At 34.1% G+C, this 21,710-nt stretch overlaps 1 protein-coding gene across 2 annotated transcripts in view; it reads right to left on the bottom strand.

Annotated features, from left to right (window-relative positions):
* The window catches only part of LOC115452074 (LIM domain only protein 3), a 39,707-nt gene extending 20,895 nt beyond the window's left edge, over positions 1-18,812 (bottom strand). Inside the window, exon 1 of one of the 2 annotated variants that reach the window (XM_037441410.1) lies at positions 18,426-18,812. The gene's annotated coding sequence lies outside the window, so the exon portion shown is untranslated. The remainder of the gene's footprint in view (positions 1-18,425) is intronic. The other variant, XM_037441411.1, reaches the window with a different exon arrangement.
* Between the last annotated feature and the right edge of the window lie 2,898 nt (positions 18,813-21,710).

The raw sequence follows: 21,710 nt of genomic DNA, 5'->3' as shown, positions 1-21,710 counted from the left end.
TGTGTCCCACAACAAGAACCTTACTTAAAACATTAATGTATTGATTTCATGAGATAACCTGGCAAGCCAGATTTGCTGTAGTACAACGCTATGTATGAGTTATGACACTATTGTTGACCGAAAGGTCTATTGTTGGTGCAATACACGTAAATGTTTAGTAACGTATGCTAATGTATTAATTAAATGGATAGAATAAAAATGTCAACAACATGCTCGTTTTTATTGAATTGGGAATATTACCTTGCTCAAGCTAACATAATATCTGTTTTTAATTTAAAGCTACCGAATATTTAAAAACCGGCTAAAAGCAAGTGAGACTCGGGTAGAAGGGTTCCGTAACATGCCAACACGGAATGGTACGAGACCAGCTCTCACTTGGCCGGTTTTTAGGGTTCCGTATCTCAAAGACCATCTTTAAATGACTTTCTGTCGATCTATTTCTCCGTCTTTTCTCAGGTTCGCGTGGAGATATTAAATTGAAACTTACAAACGGAAAACTCGAACGTACGATATCTTTCAGCTCTGTAAAGATCAAACTTGTAAGACAACGCGTTCTAAAAAAAATTGCGTTCATATCGCATATTTTGCAATTTCACAAAGAAATCAAAATCTATAGGGTACTGCACATTGGCCTTAGAAAAAATCTGAAAATCGTAAATATGGTATTTTAATAATGAAAATGCTAGTTGGTACTTAATCCTCTGTAAAAGAATCGCACAAATCGCACTTGTCCTTTTTTGTTATTATTTTTTTTATATTGTTTCACTTCAATTAGCAAAATCTAAATTATGTAAACATATTTTTCGGAGACCCCTGAAATTATAAGTTCTTAGAGTATCCATTATAATAACATTGTATATTATAATCATCATTTATTAGTAAATTTTCTATTGTAGTCGAAGTTAAAAGACAAGATTCAGTACTAGACAAGCCAACATAATATTCAAAATATTAACGATACCTCGACTGTACGACTGTGTATTACTGTACGACTGCTTTGCTGAAGTCTCGGGTTCGATAACCGGGTCGAGCAAAGTAATATTGGATTTTTCTGCTCAAGACCAGCCCGGAGTCCGGAATTTGAGGCCGAGGCAATAGTCTCGCCCCATGGTGCATGGTAGGTGCAGCAGTTGCGCCTCTGTCTACCCCTTTAAGGATGAAAGGCGTAAGTGTGTTTGTGCTATATTATCTTTACAATATTGTCGGTACGACTTAGTTTGTTCTTGCATGTTGCTGCCATTAATGCTCAAGCAAACAAGTCCGATTATGGTCGTACTTAACTAAAATAGGTTTTGTGTTATAAATAAAGGTTCGTGATTGTCGGCGGCGAGTATTTTAGTGAAATTTAATACGGTGCTGCAGGCTCGAGTCGGCTCGAACAAACGACCCTCGGTGTAAGACACTGTTAGCTTTTAATCCCATAATTAGGTACGTACATGTTTAATCCGCTTTATACATCATTTATCAAACGACGTAATAACAGATACGTTGCTAAGTCTGGTCGGTTAGGAAATTAATCGCTGTACTTTGTAGATAAGCAAATGCAGTCATGAGTACAATAAATGTTACAGGTGTCGGTGAATAAATATTATTGTCTCGCTCTGACAATTATGTTGGATTGTTTCGCAGCTGAAGCACCAATATAACCGTATAATTTAATAACTTCATTAGACATGAAGAGGTGGATGTTAATCGTTATTTATAGACAATAAATTGTTACATTCATAATGGTCGGAACGGAAGGCGCATAAATTCGACGAGCGAGTGGCGGGTTGACACCTGTGATTGCATTTACAATGCTAATTCACGGCACAATATCACGAAGGCGGGCGTCGTGCTTCTCGTTTTCACAATTATTGTGGCCCGCCATCATGTCAACACACGCCCATAATATCTTACCTAACACACTCACACACACTACATCATTTTTAATTCATTGACATAAATATGGAAATTAATACCTACCTAATTACCTAATCAGTTACTCTATTTGACTTCAAGGAAAATAATCAATTCAATCACTAATTTGTTAAATATGTACCCAGGAGAGCAGAATATTTTACGCTATGATTGAAACCACATGAGTGATTGATGAATTAAAATTAATAATGAAAAAGATAAAACAAGGGATCCGGTCGTTACGCGTCGAGATAAGCTAGCGGATATGCGGCCGCAATCCATTATCGAACAGTTAATTGATAATTACTTTCTTCCATTACTTCGAACGAAAAAGTCGGTGATTAACTCAGAATCGCTTTAACGAGCACAATAGGTCGAACGTTCAATTAAAAACCCTTGTCGAATGTCGGCGGCTTTGCAGAAAAGAGGAATCGACGCTGACTCAATTTCGTATACATGGAATAAGGAATTACTCGCGTGCGGAAAGTTTTTAATTAAATATTCACCCGTTTTGTAATTAAGACACGATTCAATTGAGCAAAATGGAGTTCGTGAATCGCTTTCGAAAGAAATCAGAGACAGCATAACATTTTCAATCATTGCATGTTTTTTACTTGTTAATTAAATTTTTACATATTAAGTTATGTAATAACTGGAAGCACGAATGGGTTTTATTATACATTGGTTTTCATAAACGAAAATAAATAAAAATGGACGTTCATTGGCACCATTGGTTTTGTGTTAAATGTTTGTATAGATATGTTTGCTAGTTTATTTATATGTCGGGGTGTTATTATAAAGAGCATAAAGGAACAATGCCGTCTGAGTACTTCTCAAATTATATCGTTTAACATGTAAAATGTAATCCGGCGCACGGCTCACGCCGCACTCACCGCGCCGCGCCCTCTCCGTGTCGCGGACCCACTCCCCGTGCCACATATGCCGCATTTGAGCGTAATTTAAATGCATACACATTACTCGTGTACGACGCGACACACAATACTGTAATTTATTATAAATACCTTTATGACTTGCACAAAGTTGCAGTATATTGGAGTTTTTCGACATGTTATAGCAAATTAAAATATTATTACAAAGGTCACATTCATTCGCCCACAAAAGAATTGAGTATTTATGTATTCATCTTGATTAATTTTTATTTAATAAAAACATGCATGCTTATATCCGCTATTAAAATTATTCGAAGTGTTGATACATGTTGTCTTATTGTAAACAAATAAAATAAAATAAACATTAATAGTCTATGGATATAACTTATATCAGAAAAACGTTCTTATCTAGACTTAATTTACTACAATATTCTCATCATTAGAATTTAATGTATTCACTATTTTGTCCAGCTAAGGTCACGTTCACATTAAGTCGGTCCCATTAATGAATGAGTAAATGCATCAGCCGATAAAAGTGTCCAACGCGTATCACACGCGTGTGTGGATATATCTACACACCTACACTAGAATAATTCACCTCAGTGGGATCCGATAAGCTATATGCGACGATACATTTTGTCACGATTTCCCGTCGGAAACATCAGTATACTTTACATTCACTCTGGCTTGACTGACATTCAGCTATCTCGATACTGATTGACCATATCTAACTAATGACAAATTACATATATGATATATCCGTCTGAATATGAAACTGTTTAAAGGACGTATATATATCCCACATCATAAACTATCTATTATTTTAAACTTAAAAATAAGAATTCCAAATACACCGTTTGTACCTGACAAATAAACAGGAGAACCATTTAATAATAACCGGGTAGAAATTGACAATATAAATAATGTTATTCCAACATATTGAAAATTCACACGAGTAAATATCTCACATATTTCGAAAGCAAGAAATGTAGAGCAACACTATAGTCACATTTATCTGTAATATGAATCGACTGATGTGCGTTAAAATGGCTCACAGAAAGCCGAAGCCACTGCTTTGCTGTTGCGTTTGTTGTAAAAGCAGTGAGAAAATGCTAAAGATAAACAAAATCACTGTCCTCGTGAATAGATTTTTTTATCCATAATTCCGATTGTCATTATCGATAATTTTGATGACAATATCCAAATAACTTATGACGATATCGTTCATATCGAAGATTCTGATGTCATTATTGATAATGTAGCTATAAGTGTTGAAGACGTCAATGTTGTCTGCAAAGTAATTTATATTAAACCCCATATAAACCGTATACATTAAATAAACACCGTACAGCAGCAGTTATAGCATCCACCAACACAAATAAGAAAATGTTTCTTAACTAAGTGCTAATGGTTCATACAAAATTTTGTGGTGTCGCTAATGAAACAGTTTCGGCAATAAGCATAACCTCGTAGTAGGCTTTTGACAGTCATATGAAAATTGGTTAAAGTACAAGCACTTAATAAGATTTTTTATGTAAATATATCATCGATTGTTCTGCGTCGAATATTGTATCCATTCCTGTAAAAGACGAAATAATAAAATTCGTCAACGTAGACGTATATACGGACTAGCATTCAAGGTATGAGACAGATTACAGATAATCTAATCCCTGCGATTATACTAAGCTATCCAATTTAACACTATCCAATACAGGTACGACATCGGAGGGGCAACTCCCTCTTCGTTCTATAAGTGGCGACCTATTTATATCAACTCGTTCAACTGTAGTGGACCATATAATTTTAATATGCAATTTATATTTATGGTCGAAATACTGGTGTCATTAAGAGGTTATGAATATCAGCGGCGTTTGTGACCGAGAGTCGCGGAGCGCGCCCGCCGCTCGCCACCAGCACATAACTCAAATTCGCGTTGGAACCGGGCGGGACTCCCACGAATTGGGAGCTCACTTGCTCCATAAACAGGCTTCCGTATTTTTCAATCAGAGAGCTGTCAAAGCGTTCTGACACCCTCATCCCATCGGCTCGCACTCGCCGAGCACCGAAATTGGTTTTCTACATTCAATCCATACAAAGTTTAATGTTATTCGTTCGCGATATCACCGGGATGCTGCCGATGTTTACCGACGCGCCAAATCATATTGGATTTGCAAACTTTTGTTTGCGGACTTTATTTCATTTTACTGTTAGTTCAGGCCGAGAGAATGTAATTTTAGATATTGTCCTCTTACCTATGTTCTGAATAAGTATGTTATATCAATATTTGAAGACTTCAATACTTTATTAAATTATGCAGACAAGATGAAGTCTACATTATTTTGTATTTGAATTGCACATAAATATAGCACGTTTCAAGTAAACTAATATGATGTCTGGTAACAGTGGTAACTGAGATTAACTTGACTATAAGATCCGTGAAAGCTGGAATATGGCCGCAAGCATTTATAAATTGAAGGGCTAGTACCTGCGGCTTAATACACCGACGTTTCCGGTTCATTTCCGGGCGGCGCGCGCGGCGCCGGATATTGCTTTTAAGGTTGCGCCACACGCTACCGCTCCGCAATACACACTCACATTATACGCCATGGCATACGCTTCACCACTCGCCAGCGCGTCAGCACCCGACTCTATTATTGGCACTTACAATTTTCTTTCACAAATTTGCATGTGCATCATTTTAAGATAATTTTACTCTTTGCCACTACACCTACGCATTGTTATATACATTAAACATGCATTATTCATTTCATAACAAAAAATAAGGAGTATCGAAATGTTGCGCTAACGGCAATGACTTCAATGCAAGTAATCCCTTAAAGCCGGTCCGGAAATTAAATTTTCCTTTAAGCGTAAACTTTAATTAACTAACACGAATGTCTAACGACTAGAGTCGGGGCGGAGGGTACAGCCCGCTGCAAGTTTGCACCGCGGTGGACTGGATACGTTAATGAATGGATAGAATATCAAATGACAGATTCAGATTAAAGTCACTAAATAATTATAATAGTACATGATAATTCTGTATCTATATTTACAGATGTTTCATATTATGTAACTATTACCTCAACTTATTTACGTCTGTAAAATAATATATTATACTGACTGGCATCAACCAAAAACCCAAAACCCGGAAATATAGATTTAATATGTACGTATACTGAAAAGAATTATTACAATTTTGCGGAGAAATCATTAATATGGGTGTTCATATCAGCCGGCAGGTGGCGACGACGCGAACTCCTGGCAACTGGCAACTTAATGACGGAAACAATAAAACGTCGCGTCGGTGTCACATGCGCTGTATTAATTATTATTATACGCCGTACAAACAGTGCATTTTACACTTTCGTTTTATACATCAAATGGGATATTATGTTCGTAACTAATTTAAATTGACGGCTGTTGTATTTGGTGCATGAATTCTGTGCATCCGGACTTCTTGACATGTGAAATGATTATCACCATTGATTATGATGTTTTTAATATTAGGTACTGTAACCGGTACACGTGATGCCACTCGATAGTTAATATATAGGTACCCAGTAAGCTATCTAATATTTTTCATTACTTTTTAAGTATCACAGCCTGCAGCTTTGTCCTCAGTCTACATCTTCATGACCAATACCTATAAATACCAACAATATTCCAGAGGTCACATATTGCAACATCAACGCCCATTTCTTTTCTATTTAAGTATTATATAAATACAAAGTGAAACATTAAGTTTAGTAGCATTCTGTAAAAAGTATTCTCATACCACCCAAGTCGAACAAACTCATCCACGCCTTATATAGAACTACAGAACTCGTTACAGTACCTGCGATACTAACAATTATTACAACATAAAGCAATTATGTAGGCATCGCAAACAAAATAATAAGTTTTCATAATAACTGTGCTATACTGCGCAAATAGTCGTGCCTTCTCTAACCAGCATACACATGTGTATTAAAATATAAAGTGGATACAACGCGATGAATGTTTTTATTATTTTCCCACTGTTAACGATTGCCATATGTTTTATTATGGCGTCAATTATTATAATAAAACGTTTCCACCTCCCATTATGTACTGAAGGGGCATGCGGATTCAATTAGTGTTCCAGTGCTAAGAAACGTTATTAAATCATTTCAAGTTTATTAGTCACGTCCGACACAACGTAACGAAATATTGTTTTATACATTTGCGTTTAAAATATGAGACTGCGCAGATGTTCATAAAAATTACTAGTATCGCGATCAGGATTAATAGTTTCCCATTACGCAGTAAAGGATTCTTATATCAGTATTTTCTAAGTAACTCTTTACCTCCATAAGTGTTTACAGAAAGATTTGTTTAGAGCAGATGCATAGCTTGTTATAAGCACGTGTATGTTTACTAACTAATTAGAATTCGTGGTTAATACTTGCAACATCGTTGAAATATCCGGAATCTGATAGCCACTTGGGAGGAAGTTATTTTATTGATAAATCTTTTACCCTGGTCAGTATATGTTGTTTTCAATAAACGATTCCAATCTTTATCTTCGAATCGACCCGATCCCGGAAATAAATCAATCCAAATAAGTAATCGTAAACACATTAAAAAAAATGTTCTGATTGATCCATTTTGGCGGTGGATTGAAAATGCGATTGCGATCGTTTATTGAAAACGGCTGGGAGGGGTTTAACGCAGAATAATAATTTGATTTTACTGCTTTTGTAGGTACGGTGGTCATTATCTGGGTAAGTATAAGTATTATTCAAACACCTAATTATTTAATAGGTATTAAACATTAAATAAAAAATTACATTAGAAAAAAATATAATCTAATATCTCCATATTTTTAGAATACAAAATGTGAGATTATGTTTGAATACATTAATTGTGACTATCAAATTAGTCGATGTCACTCGAATATTTTATGTTTAATCTAGAATCCAATTATACAAGAGTTTCGTAATTTGATATTTTGTAAATAAATTAATATCTAACAAAACTCGTCGTTATCGGCTGGCCTGATTCCGCTGCATTAAATCGTTTCCATTACTTTAAGTAGAATTCGATGTTTACGTCAAACGCGGCAGCGATAATATCGCAATTTATTTTATTAACACATTTAATCTAACGGCGCTCAGGTCGAACAGAGATTTGCTCCATCTAAATAAAACGTGACAGAATAATAACATAATAGCTGTTTATGACTTACAAAATTATACGTTCGCATACAACATTAACATAGCGATTTCGTAAAGCTTTAATTAAAGCAGTGCATGGCTCAAAATTTTAAGCCTGTCTTTATTTTTCATAGGCAGTGTTAGGTTTTTACACTGCCTATGACCCGAGTCGAAATGAGCAATTCGCCTACTATCATGTAAAAAGATCGATTCTCTTACCAAAACAAAATATGTGTTATCGACAAATAGTTGTATCCAAGCTGTGTGTTCTGTAATGCTAAAACATCTAAAACGCGTGACACATCTTGATATGGGACCATATGAATTATTGGATGTATAAATTTAATTAATAAAAAAGATAGGTGAAGTACCTTTTTAAGTTTTTGTAAAGTTTCATGAGTCTATTTAACTTAAGCCGGACTAATTGATCAAAAACATAAAATTCTGTATAAAATTATGGTTACTAAAATATCGTAGGTATTATATAAATAAAACAAGGCTAGGTCCGTTTTAATTAAGTAGCAAATTATCATAAATTTACTATTAAAGTTGCTTTAAACATACATTTTAACATATTGAAATTGTATTTTATCATCAAACTATGCCATTATATTACAAAAAGGCAATAATAATTTTAATGCTGATCAGTTGAAAAGTATTTAAATAATAATAAGATTATAAATGATTAGTGTTAATTTTATGTATAATCTGACACATATAATTACTCTACAATGTTAGAAATAGCTTATAAATATAAATGAGGTTGTTTATCCTAAATTAAATATGCCATTTAAAAAAATACACTCTTTAATTTTAAACCTGCCAGTATTATGCATATATACATACAACACATTGTATACATTGTTACTGAACTCTATATCACACTTCGGTGCTAATCATTGTGTCTATATCTACACTCTGAGGTGACAATTACCCTATTTTTTATAATAGAAGGCCCTAAAAATAACAGTGAACTCACAAGATATCAAGTAGTCACCGTCCATAAAGATGCAATGGTAAAGAAAATTAAATAAATTGATTGTGGATGTGTCAAAAGCAACTGCGATTAGGTGTTGCGTATTTTTTACCATCTTCCGAAAAGTAAGAACATTGCAAGCCCGTCATGTTTCTACGACAATGATACCACCTCAATCAAACCAGCCTATTAGTACTACAGTAAAACGTGATTTTACATCGCTCTATCGCGAATACATACGACTGGCTTTGTGTATCTAGTAACATTAAAATATTAACCTAATCAGATTAAAATTGTTTATTGCATGCCCTAATCCGCTTGTGTAGATACTCCCTTTCAACAGATATAGCACTAGGGTTTGGATAATATGAATACGTGCCTCTATCTTTCGTTTACAGTCACACACACGACCCTTGTGTGCTAATTGAATTTAAGGAATAAAATCCAATCGCCCCGATTCTTTATTATTCAAGATCCAATTTGGATAAGGTCTGATCGGTCCGCAAGCCAAGGGGAGAAGCGCGGGCCGAGACGGGCATTCGAGAATAAAATTGGTTTGTCACTCAAAACATAAGGCTACCTTAAGTTGATATGAATCTACTTTTATCGTATAATTTTGCAACAATCTTGCTTGTATAATTTAGTCTTTTATAGGTTTACAATTTTCGTTGTGCAAAAACAGAGAATAACAAGTCGTAATGTTATTACTACCATAAATATATAGAACGCTGCCTCTGGCAATCTATATGACTACATTTATTTAATAAATCATGCGTGTCCACTACATAGAGAAAAAATGTAAAGGCAATAGTGAATGACATTTCAAGGGGTTATTCTGGCCGTATTCGGTGAGCCTGGTGTTTGCTCACAATGCGGAGGGATCCCGTCTCTTGATCGGCCGATAACTATAATGACATAGTGCTATCGCTAGCGAGCAGAGACCGCGAAGCAGCGTGCACGAGCTCCCCTTCACCAGCTCTACCGAAATTATTTGCACGCATATTTTACATAGCTATATTTAGAAAAAAAAGTTCTCATATTCTTTTTAATATATTTATGATATTATTAAAGTAAATTTATTACGTGATATATGAACTTAAATCTATCTTAATTGGCTACATTTAAGAGAGTATTTTATATACGCTTTATTAATTAATTAAAGCATTCTATAATATCACTTCTCGTCATAACATTGTTTTTTCTACTACGCAAATATTTATGCAAACTACTAGAAAACCACTCACAAAATTAATAATATACAAACAGCGAGTCGTATTAGTGTGTGACGCGCTGATTGCTATCGGCAAAGATGGACTGTGGTGATTTTCCTATTAACTGCACGCTTTAAGAATCCCGTATATTGTTGCTGAATGTTGTACAACTTGCGGGACAATGAATAATTATTTTCACATCAAACAAGTACACAATGACATTTGTTTATTTCATTAAAGAAATGTTTGTTCACAAGCGTGTCTTATTTTATATTGCAATATGTACTGTAACGACTAATCTTATCTATAATATAATGTGTACTAATTAATACCGAATATTCAAAATCATTAGAAAACAAAAACAACAGTCATGCTTATATTATTACGTAATCCACAATAATGTGTCACATACTTATAACATTATTTCATATTTTTAATTAACTAACACGCAAGTTATATTGAATTGGATAGGCCATTAGCCTTCCTAAAAGCTTACTAATCGTTAATTTGCGAAAAACCGCAAAACTCATCCGTCGCAAATTGCACGTTGATGTAAAATATAATTTATGCCCAAACACTAATAAGTGGATACATAGTTGAACATGAAACGATCATTGAAAGCACGGAAATTAAATAGCCGCTCATATCCGGACGATGAAGTGTGTTCTCGCGTCCGCCGCGCTGCGACTCTGCTGCCGAGAGCGAGCGCTCACCAACACCGCGACACGCGTCTACAGAGTACACAGCTCGCAACTCGCTTAAAGGAAACGTCAACTTTCCTTACTTTTAAGTTTGCATTTATGAAACTATACATGTCTAGGGATGATTTTTATATGTTAACCAAAAAATATATATTTCAAATGATTTGAACTAAAGAGTATAATATTCACCATGCCCCTGTTTCTTTGTAAACCACAACGGGAAAAGATAGGTACAATTTAAAATGTTAAATTTTCTTCAATGTCTCAAAAGTTTAACATATTTTGATATATTTACCTACTTCATTAACGACAGAGCAAAGGTCAAATCGTTAGAAAAAGCGTTTTCATTAAACTCCTTAGCGTTATTATTAGGTATAACAAAAACATTAAACGAAAACGAAAACGAAAGGTTTTTGTTTTCCTACCCATTTTCGGATTACTAAAGGGTGTAAATTATATACTACACAAGATAAAAAATTGACCGCTTTCGACAGGTCCGTCTGGAAATCTTTGGGCTATGTACAGCTGGACTTTATGTAGCTGATGATGATGATGAGAGAATTAATTTGGAAATCATTAATTCAGAATTCCTTTTTTCGTATTATTTTTTAATATTTTATTGTGATACGATGTGTACGTTAATAATAGTGGTCAATAAACTAACTAGGTACGGCAGTAATACAGTTCGTCATAAAAATAGAAAAAAAAATCTATGTTTTAGATTGTTAAAAAAAAATAAACGAGTAAGTCGTCTCGAGAACGCAAGTTCCAGTCCCACTTGACCAGTTTTTTCCTCTTTATTGATCCAATTAACGCCGTTTTTGATAAATTATTATTTAATTATAGTTTAATCTTTATTAAACATAAAATGAGATAACGTAACGACGTCGATAAATTTAATTAATAGCGTAGATATTCTGTCTTGTATATAACTTCGCCTAATTACTTTGTTTTTTACTTGATAGTCAACATATACCAACTCTATAAACAAAACTGGTCACCCGTAAAACTGTTAAGTATTTGGATCAACTCACTAATGACTAGGTCATTTACTTAATGATAAGACTTGTTATTGTTCATCAATAAATTAAAACACCTAATATGAGAATCAGAATGTTACATAAAAGACAATCGGAAGTACATTGGTAAATTATATATTTTTTATATCTGAACCAATGAATGTTACGATTCCTGGAAATTTAATGAACAATCCATTTTATTTTTATTAATATTTACAAGTATTACTTTAACAACGGTTCATATTATACAAAGTAAAGAAATTAATAACGCGTAAAATTCAGAGCTTATTATAAATAATGACTATGAGTATATATTTTAGAGGGAAGCTCCTGTTAGTTGAGGCGAGCCAATTAGAAGTGGTACGAGATTGTGAAGTACCGGCAAAGCGCACCCCGGGCCTCAGGTTCGTCTCTGGGTTGTCCAATTAAACTCACTCGTCGACGACGAACCGACGACATCGCGACGCCGCGCCGCGCCGTACCTTCCCAACACTGTTACACCTCGTAATTGCGTAAGGCACTTCAAAACAAACCTCTTTTTTGCGCCGCGAATAACAATGCCGCCACATCACAGACACTCATGTTTATAACATTCATCAACTAAGCATCTATTGAGTTATTAATTAAATTCGCACAATATAATCACCAATTACAAATTGTCGGTAGCACGGTTTTGCGCTGCATGAACACAAAGGCGATTTTGGCTCGGGCTGAACTCAATAGTCTGTACTAATGTTGCTTCTTGTTTAATTACAACAATGGTAGCCTCTAATGAGGGTTTGCGCTAATAAACGCTGCAGAATGTAATCAACATGCCTCGTCGGTCTAATGAGTAGAGTTTGTAGCAAAAACAAGCGGTGTCGTCATTTTATTAGAGATTAATTAGGGGTTGTATGTACCTATATGGTAACTTGGGAACGTACAAGTTCCGCTTGTGCTACGACTTGTTAACTCCATACCTGTGATTTGATAACATTTAATCACGCGATTTCTCGATCAGTTCAATATGTTACAACATTAAACATTTAGATAGCTGCTTAGTACCATGAAGTGTATATACTTTCCTGTAATTTACATAATTTATTAAGCTTTTAGACTGTGAAATTTTCCTTCCAGCCTTGACTTACATCTAGAAATTCCATTGATAGCAAAATCATACATACTTAGTATGTTCGTGTAGTAAACGTCGTTAACGTAAATAAGTACTTTTGATTACGTCGTAGCTAGCTACCCTATTAAAACTTAACGAGGGGTAACCCCGGGGAAAATAACTAACCCAATTTCCCTTTGCCGGGAAATCATTAAAAGTCTTAAAAGGGTCTTTTCATATATTTTTTACCCGGGAGCGTACGTGCAAATAAACACATTTTTACATACTCGAACAAACAATTCTCCTAACGAGGCGGGAGCGTAACGAGCACGACCGGTGCACGGTGGCGCGGCAGTGGTGCGGCGGCGGAGCGGCAGCGGAGCGGCAGCGGAGCGGCAGCGGAGCGGCGGGAGGTGACCAGCGCCCGCGCCCGCTCCGCCGCCGCGCTAATTGGAAGGATACGTCCGGAAATATGTCTCGTTATACGCGGCGCCTACCTGCCTGCTGGTGCCGATACTCACATAACAACAACACTGATTTATTAGATACATTCAAATTGACAACCGAAACGAGCCGAGCCGCGCGCCGTATCGTCGCACCGCGACGTCACCCGACGCTGTGTAGTTAGTGATGATGAAGTAATTACGTCGCCACCAAGCACGCAACGCCGACTCATAACTATGCGCTACGGTGCCATACCGTCGTGTGGTAACGATATGCATCACCTAATGCAATAGCAAAGAACTTAGATAGTTTTATTTTAATTACAGTGGAAATTGCTATTATAACATAATATAGTCGATATTAACTCTCTCTCTCATTACCAAGAGTTTCAAGAAAGTTTCTAGCATTGTTTTATATAATACCATCATGGTAAGGTACTTAAGATGCATAGTGCAATATTTATAATGCTTTAAAATAGTAAAGAAATACCATGCTGTTAGACAATAATTGATAAATTAATTAAGGGGTATTCCAATTAGCATTAAAGACATGATTAATGGCATGTATATCATATTAGCTTTAGATACAATCGAGGCTCGTCAGTAATTCTCGTCGACTACAAAATACGTCGAATTCCATGTAATTGCTGAGAATATTACGACACTGAACTTAATTGTTCTCGACTTAATTAATTAAGCTTTTGTTTGAAACTAACAGCAAAGTGTAGACTTGGCAATTCTAAATTGGATCTTGTAATTACCTTACCCTCCCTTTTGCTGAAACTGTCTACCTACTTTCAATTATAGACCCAGCTTTGTTAATCAAATCAATTATAATTGGGGCGCAATGTAAAACCATTCGCATTCGTAGAATCAATTTACAATCAATAATTAAATTATTCTCATTTCATACCAGATCTAATTCAGCAAAATTATTGTTATTGCGGTTACCGTTTTAATGAATGAGTACAATCAAGTGTTCTTTTGTATTCTACTAATGGATATTATATGTGTAGTGCGGATTATTATCATACATAAAAAAACATTTACGTATTTTATTTATCCTAATGCTATCTAAGTACTTAAAACAATATTATTTATAATCATTAATATTTTAATTAGTAATAATCTCCGATAATGACACGGAAACAGCGCTAGAAAGATATGTAATGCCTACTTACCAACCGCATTGAAGCATTTTCATTGATAAAGATGCTCCGTTTTTCATTATCTAAGTTATCAACGAGTTGATAAACTCTACTTATTGTTACATTCCTACAAACCATTTTTAACCAGTAATTTTACCTAATTAGTAGATAATATATTATTATCTTTAAAGTTAATGGTACTTGTATCACAAAAAACATTTGTTCACTGCTACCTGTTACTGATTACCTATACAATAACAAGTCATAGACAATTTTATCTTAACGATACGTTGCTTATGAATTAATAAACGATTATTTTTGTGTAAATTTGTAATCAGCAACTCATTTCCGATTGCAAAGTTACATCTCGACTAAGAATTAATTAATAACAATCAGCAAAAATTTAATTTAACATGCTTGTAACGATTAAAATCTCCCATCATATCTCTATAATAATTATTAACAAAAAGTAGAGCTACTCAGAATAATCACCTATTTGGAGTTTTAACAACAAAGAAGAATGCTTTGGAGTCGTATTTTTTTATTAAACATTTAGGTAGATCGTATCAAGACACATAAAAATTATTGAATCAATCCGAAATGAAACATTTAACGCCGAAATAAAGAGACATTTATTTTCGAAACTGTCGATGAGAGGCAGCAATAATATGGCGGAGAGACCCTGGCCAACTTTAATTAAGACACAATAATGAAAATAACGAGCGACGGGCGGAGCCGCATCAGTATGCGAGTTCGTGGAGACGCATACCCGCATACATCTTTCACGCTAACATTACTGGCCACGTAACGCTCTGTTCAACATAAAACACGTCATAATCATAAGGATGGGGTAATATCAATCGCTGCTGAGCTTTGTTAAAGCGAAGGAATGTTTTAACATAAAATCAGATGCTTAATAATTGACCATTAAAATTATAGCAGTTGGAGCTGGTACGTCTAGTTATCGACTATATTTTGTTTCTTGTTTATTGTATAAATACATTAAATAAACAACTATATTATATCAAGTTTATATATACCTAACTAATAAATATCTATATTCATATGTTTGGTTATCGACATATATTAACAAATCGTAAAGGCGAAAACTTTTCTACGTGTGAACTACATGAGAATATTAAAATATTTTTTTGTAGACCAAGTTGCCAAAAACATTTATTTGAGTTTTTTTTCCTTACATTTGACCTGTTAAGTTCTCTATTCCGGGACCTTATGCTGAGTTAACTAATTCATATCATATTTTAAAGGAAGTTTGAATTGTATTTTTATTTCATTCCCAACTAAGGCTCGCGGGTTCGCCCGCTTGAAAATCTTTCTCTTACTTCACATTCTCCGTAATAAATTATAGCTTGTACACTAACAAAGGACTTGGTCTGTCTGCATGCTTATTGCACTCAAATCCATTAGGCAGATAAGCACTTTATTCTAATACTTATTTGAATATACAAAGATCTTTATAACCATATCCGCATTAATAAAATTATGTAAGGTATTAATAAACGAAATTTAACCGCTCGCATAAAGTATATTATGCAGTTAAGAAACATATTTTATGCATAAAATAAATTACATTACAGCGCAATTTCAATTGCTTCATTAAAATTACCATGTTTCCTTATAATTTAACCACGGTTACGGTAAAAGTAATAGTTTTACGAGATTAAAAAGCGGGCAAATGCGAGTTGGACACGTGCCTCAAGGGGTTCCGTACAAACTTGTAGGTTGTATAAACTTAACTTGCCGTTTGATCCCTAGACACGGTTATTGAAACAACTGTGATAGTAAATCCGTTTTTACTTTGATATAAAAGTAGATGCATATTTTTTCTTTACATGTGCTGTAAGATATAGCTTCTTGCTAAATTTCATGATTCTAGGTCAACAGGATCTATTAAAAATTGTAAATATAAAAAATTTAGCACGTAAAAAAACTTTTTGTTACTGTTTTTTTTTTTATTTACGTTTTAATGTATCTATATAAATCAGTCTTATTTAGATTAGTTAGGAAATGCAAATACAGGGATTAGTTGGTGGAATGGTATCAGTCAGATTATGGGAGTCACTCGTTCAAAAAGCACGGTCTTGACACAGCAACAGATCATTCCCGTACATCCTGGTAATAGATCCGTGCGGGTCCGCCCGGTTCTAGTTTCCTGCATCGAGTATGCTGAAGGGCGTCTTCCTGTCTCGTCTGAGCTACCGCTTACTCTTTGATTCGTTTGTTTCAAACAATTTGTAAACTTTTAAGTGTTCGGCACTGATTTAGATTGCTGTTTTCGATTATTCATAGTTTTATAATTAACTTCGAATATCGTACGTACATCTTAAACATTGCTCAGTTAAGAAAACATGATTTATTTTATTGATGTTTACTAGTTAAATTGTATTGATATTTCTTCTATGTAGCAAGTTTGTACACAAATTAATTACTTTCTAACAAGAACAATATTTAAAATTTATTGAATTCTATTAAAATTTGTGTGTTTTTAGTATCAACGTATCGAGGTCTTAAACTGAGGAAAACTCGATAACACTAACTATAGCCCTCGATTTTAAGATTTTATTGAGTCTTAACATCTGTCTAAGTTATTACATAAATTGCTAAACATTATTTACTCTATACCTACTATTCATGGTTGGGTGGACTTTTCGTTATTCTTGGTAGTAACCTATTACAAATAATAATATGTCCGTCTAATAATTACACGATGAAAATATCATAACTTACATGTCAATTCAACTTTTGCGTCGCTGTGGAACCTTTTAGATACATACTTCATGTCTGTAACTGCATGATAGGGGGCTATTTATCAAAGAATAAATAAATCACATGCGTACTAGATGAAAATTTATCTAATAATAGTCAGACGTCTTATCGCTATCGGCATTTTCTTCCAGATAAACTTTAAATGGACTGAATTCACAAAGCAATAAAAAATAATGCGCAGTCATTAAGGGAAATAGGCAAACAGATAACGATGTACAAGAAAACGTGCGTATACGAGTACATTTATCATGCATAAACCACTTAATAAATGATACGTGAAACATACAATGTGTAACATATAATACAATGTAGAATATATAGAACAATAAAAATAAAAACGGACTATAATATTATAATGGTTAGCTATATAAGTTATTAAAAAAAACCTACAATTTATTGCACAAATAAAGCCGTAATCAATTTAATCGAAGTTAAGTGTGATGTTGAAGAAAATTCCAATACCAGATACTATTGCAGTCTTAGCGAGTAGACATGTGTTTGTGATGCATAGGAATTAAAAAAGCTCTATGAGGTGACGAAGTTGGAGTACAATGCGATATCAAAATAAAAAAATATGCGTATTGTAGCTAAAGCTTATTGGTAGAGGCATCGGAGCTTAATTTAAAATACCAAGATTCGTAATTCATCTTTTATAGCATGAATTAAATATGACTTTTTAAAAATATAATTAGACATGCTGGGAAATACTTACCGAGATAAGAATAGTCTATAGCTCTCAGGCTCCTCTTAACAGTGGTCTATAGAAATTTAAGAATCAAGGCAATGGTTCTGTAGATTAGCGCGTTCAAATAAACAAACAAAAACTTCGACTCTATAACAAATTTTGCTATTCATATTTTATTATATACTCAAATCTATTACTTTTCAATCGTAGCGAGTTCTAGGTCAGACATGTTAAAATTATTGTTAATTAAAAAAGCGACCATGAATTTTTTTCTAATTAAATTTTTTAACAATACATTTTATCAATATTACTAACAATGCAAAAAATCAATAGAATTAATGATAGATAAATAAAAAATGTTAATTATATTTTTTTATTATAAAATATGTTGGTACCTACCTTATATATTCTCTGTAGCTGTAGACACCGTAGTATCAATTTATGGATCTCCAAGAAAGTTGTTTTTAAATCCACAAACAATTGCACAGTCAAGATAATGGAGCACTGTTATTACTTGTCCACTCCAATAAACAATTGTCACTCAAAGGGTATTCTAAGATGCCTCTTCTTTGATGCAAACGCGATTAATAGTTACTGTTCGGCACGTTCCTAATTACACGACAAAGAAACACGTATCTACGATGAACATTTCACAGTTCGTGTAAAGTTTGAAACTCGCAGGAGGCCAAGCAACACGTACGTTAGAAGCCGGAGCTCGCGACGAAGTGAGCCGAGTCGACGAACGACGAACAGCGGAATGAGAGCAACGGGCGGCCGGCGCGACTCGGGCCGACGAGGGCGGGCGCCCGAAACCGGGGTCGAATGGAACAACACTCTAATATAATGACAGGGTCGGAACACTTTAATACTCTAATTGAAAAAGTATACTCTAACAGCTTTTAAGTGTAATTAAGGTTACGCTTTCGAATAGGAGAGATTAAAAATAAGATTTATTGTTGGAAAACTTTCAGTATTAGATATTTGCATATTATTATTACTTTTTTGCGAAAATATTTGCTTATTATAATGAAAGTTTTTATTTTAATATCCCAGCTTTATTATGCATAGCTTTTATGATGTTATGACATAGAATCTGGCATTAAAAAATAGTTATTGTAGATTAATGACCATAAAAATTAATCTACACCTATAAAGGAAGATTGTGTAGTATTTCTGACAAAAGCAACTAGGTATTACCTAAAGCTAAACTGCATCAAAATAAGAGTTTTCTTTAACCCTTTCGTAGTGAATAAAATAAAAATTTATTATTGTTTACATAATATGAAATAAAAATATTTACTAAAAACTACGTTGAAAAGCAATTGCCGGTAATTTCTTGTAGAAGGTTATAATTAGTGTAGTGTTAGTATAGCTTGAATTTCCAGCGTTCAAACAAGGAAAAACATTTTCATTATGTCTGAAAAATGCATATCAGTGTCTTGATTTAACAAACAACGACGGAGTGAGCACATTATAACGAAATAATTATCAAATGATGTTCTGTAGTTCAGTATCAAAGGACATTGTCGAAAACGGCCCCAGAACCAACAAAGGTGTAACTAGCACCCTAATTATTTATGTATTTTTTTATACTATTTGCAAATATGTGTATAAAACGGACAAGCTGCTACATCCAAAATCTATATATATAAAAATGAATTGCTGTTCGTTAGTCTCGCTAAAACTCGAGAACGGCTGAACGGATTTATCTTATCTTGGTCTTGAATTATTCGTGGAGGTCTAGGGAAGGTTTAAAAGGTGAGAAAAATTCGAATAATTGTCGGGAAAATCCTCAAAACAGCATTTTTCTATTTCCCATACAAACGTTTTCTAAATAAAATGGAGAGTCAATTTGTAATTTATTACCGCTGCATAAAGTTCAAATTCGCGTGCGCGTTGGAGGATCTAATATCGCGTTCTGAAACTCAACAAAAGTGAAAGTGAATCGCGAACGCGATAAAATTGCATAGTCTCAAAATACATAGTACATAAATAGTGGTCGGCTTCGAGAAACTCAATTTTAGCTAACTTCAGTTGTTAATATAATATATAACTCAAAGGTGACTGACAGTGATATATCAAGGAACAGCCCAAACCATTGGACGGATCGGGCTAAGACTTTACATGCATAAAGCTACTATGACGTAGGCATCCCCTAAGAAAGGATTTTGATAAATTCTACCCTTAAGGGGATAAAATAGGGGATGAAAGTTTGTATAAATGTTCTTAGATTTTCGACTGATTGAACTGAAATTATAGATTGGGGATAAAATTAGTTTGAACCTATAAGTACCGGGAAAATATGTAGCAAGACTTTTATCAAACAGTGGAATTTTATCCTGGAAAACACCTTCACGCGGGCGAAGCCGCGAGCAAAAGCTAGTGAGTATATAAAAATATTGTAACGACTTAAAGTCAAAGTCGCCGACATGTTTACAACTAATTGTGTATAGAGATGTACCGGTTCGACAAAACGATAAATCTAATTACCGATAATTAATTGTTGAAACATTTTAATATATTCGATTTGTGAGGCAATATATCTTTAATTATTATAATAATATTTAATCGAGCAGTGGATGCGTCTCAAATAAATAAGTTGTTAGTTTTAGGACTAAATTGATTATAGATCAAGTCGTCTATGAAAAAAGTTTTTATTTTAGTTTTTAATTCATATTGATTTACTTTGTTTATTTAGATTCTATATTAGCGATCCGCCCTGGCTTCGTACAGATAGCAGAGCATAATATATTATGCGAACATTTATTTTTCTGTCGTACAAAATATTTATGAATTATACATATAAAAAGTAGCGTTCTTCTCTCTCCCTCCATCCGGGGGCCTCTAACTCTCTCCATATGAAATTAATATCGGATCCGCCCGTGTGAAAGATTTTCCGGGATAAGGGTCCGCTAAATATTTTTCCGAATAAAAATAACCCTATGTTGAATAAAATCGATTTTAGTATAAATGATCGATATAATCGATCCAGAATCTAGTCGAGTAGTATCCCTAATTCTTACTTCATTTTTCAATTTAATTTAAGGTGGTAGCTCAAGGTCCATTTTCATACATTTTGTTTCGGCTTTAATCTGGGTAACTAAACAAGTATTGGCAAGTAAAGAATTTAAATTCACGTCTAGTTAGTGATTAGTTCTCGCAGTTGAAAGAAAAATGTAAAAATAATTAATAATCATGGATATTTCGGCCTTTAAAATTTAATATGACGAAATTTTAAAGGCAGAAATATCCATGATTATTAATTTATTTTTACATTTTTCTTTCAACTGCGAGAACTAATCACTAACTAGACGTGAATTTAAATTCTTTACTTGCCAATACTTGTTTAGTTACCCAGATTAAAGCCGAAACAAAATGTATGAAAATGGACCTTGAGCTACCACCTTAATGTCACTTACACTTCACTCATCAGAGACAAATAAACTAGACTCCATATAATATATTATAATTCTCTGACTCTCACTATATCATTGACGATTCGGCTATTATAAAGACTCTGTGCGATTGATTACAATATCGACATACACTGGCTGTGATTTCTGGATTTTGTGAACTGATGTAACAATTTACCTGGCATTGATTACGGATACGAAATGGAAATTGCTTTTTTGCCTTAATTGTGGCTCTGCTGGCGGATCCATGGTGTTGGAGAACGAGCAGATT

This window comes from Manduca sexta, chromosome 22, assembly GCF_014839805.1.
Source record: "Manduca sexta isolate Smith_Timp_Sample1 chromosome 22, JHU_Msex_v1.0, whole genome shotgun sequence".
Lineage (NCBI taxonomy): Eukaryota > Metazoa > Arthropoda > Insecta > Lepidoptera > Sphingidae > Manduca > Manduca sexta.
The sequence above is the reverse complement of the archived record's forward strand: the minus strand, read 5'-3'. Positions and strand labels throughout refer to the sequence as shown.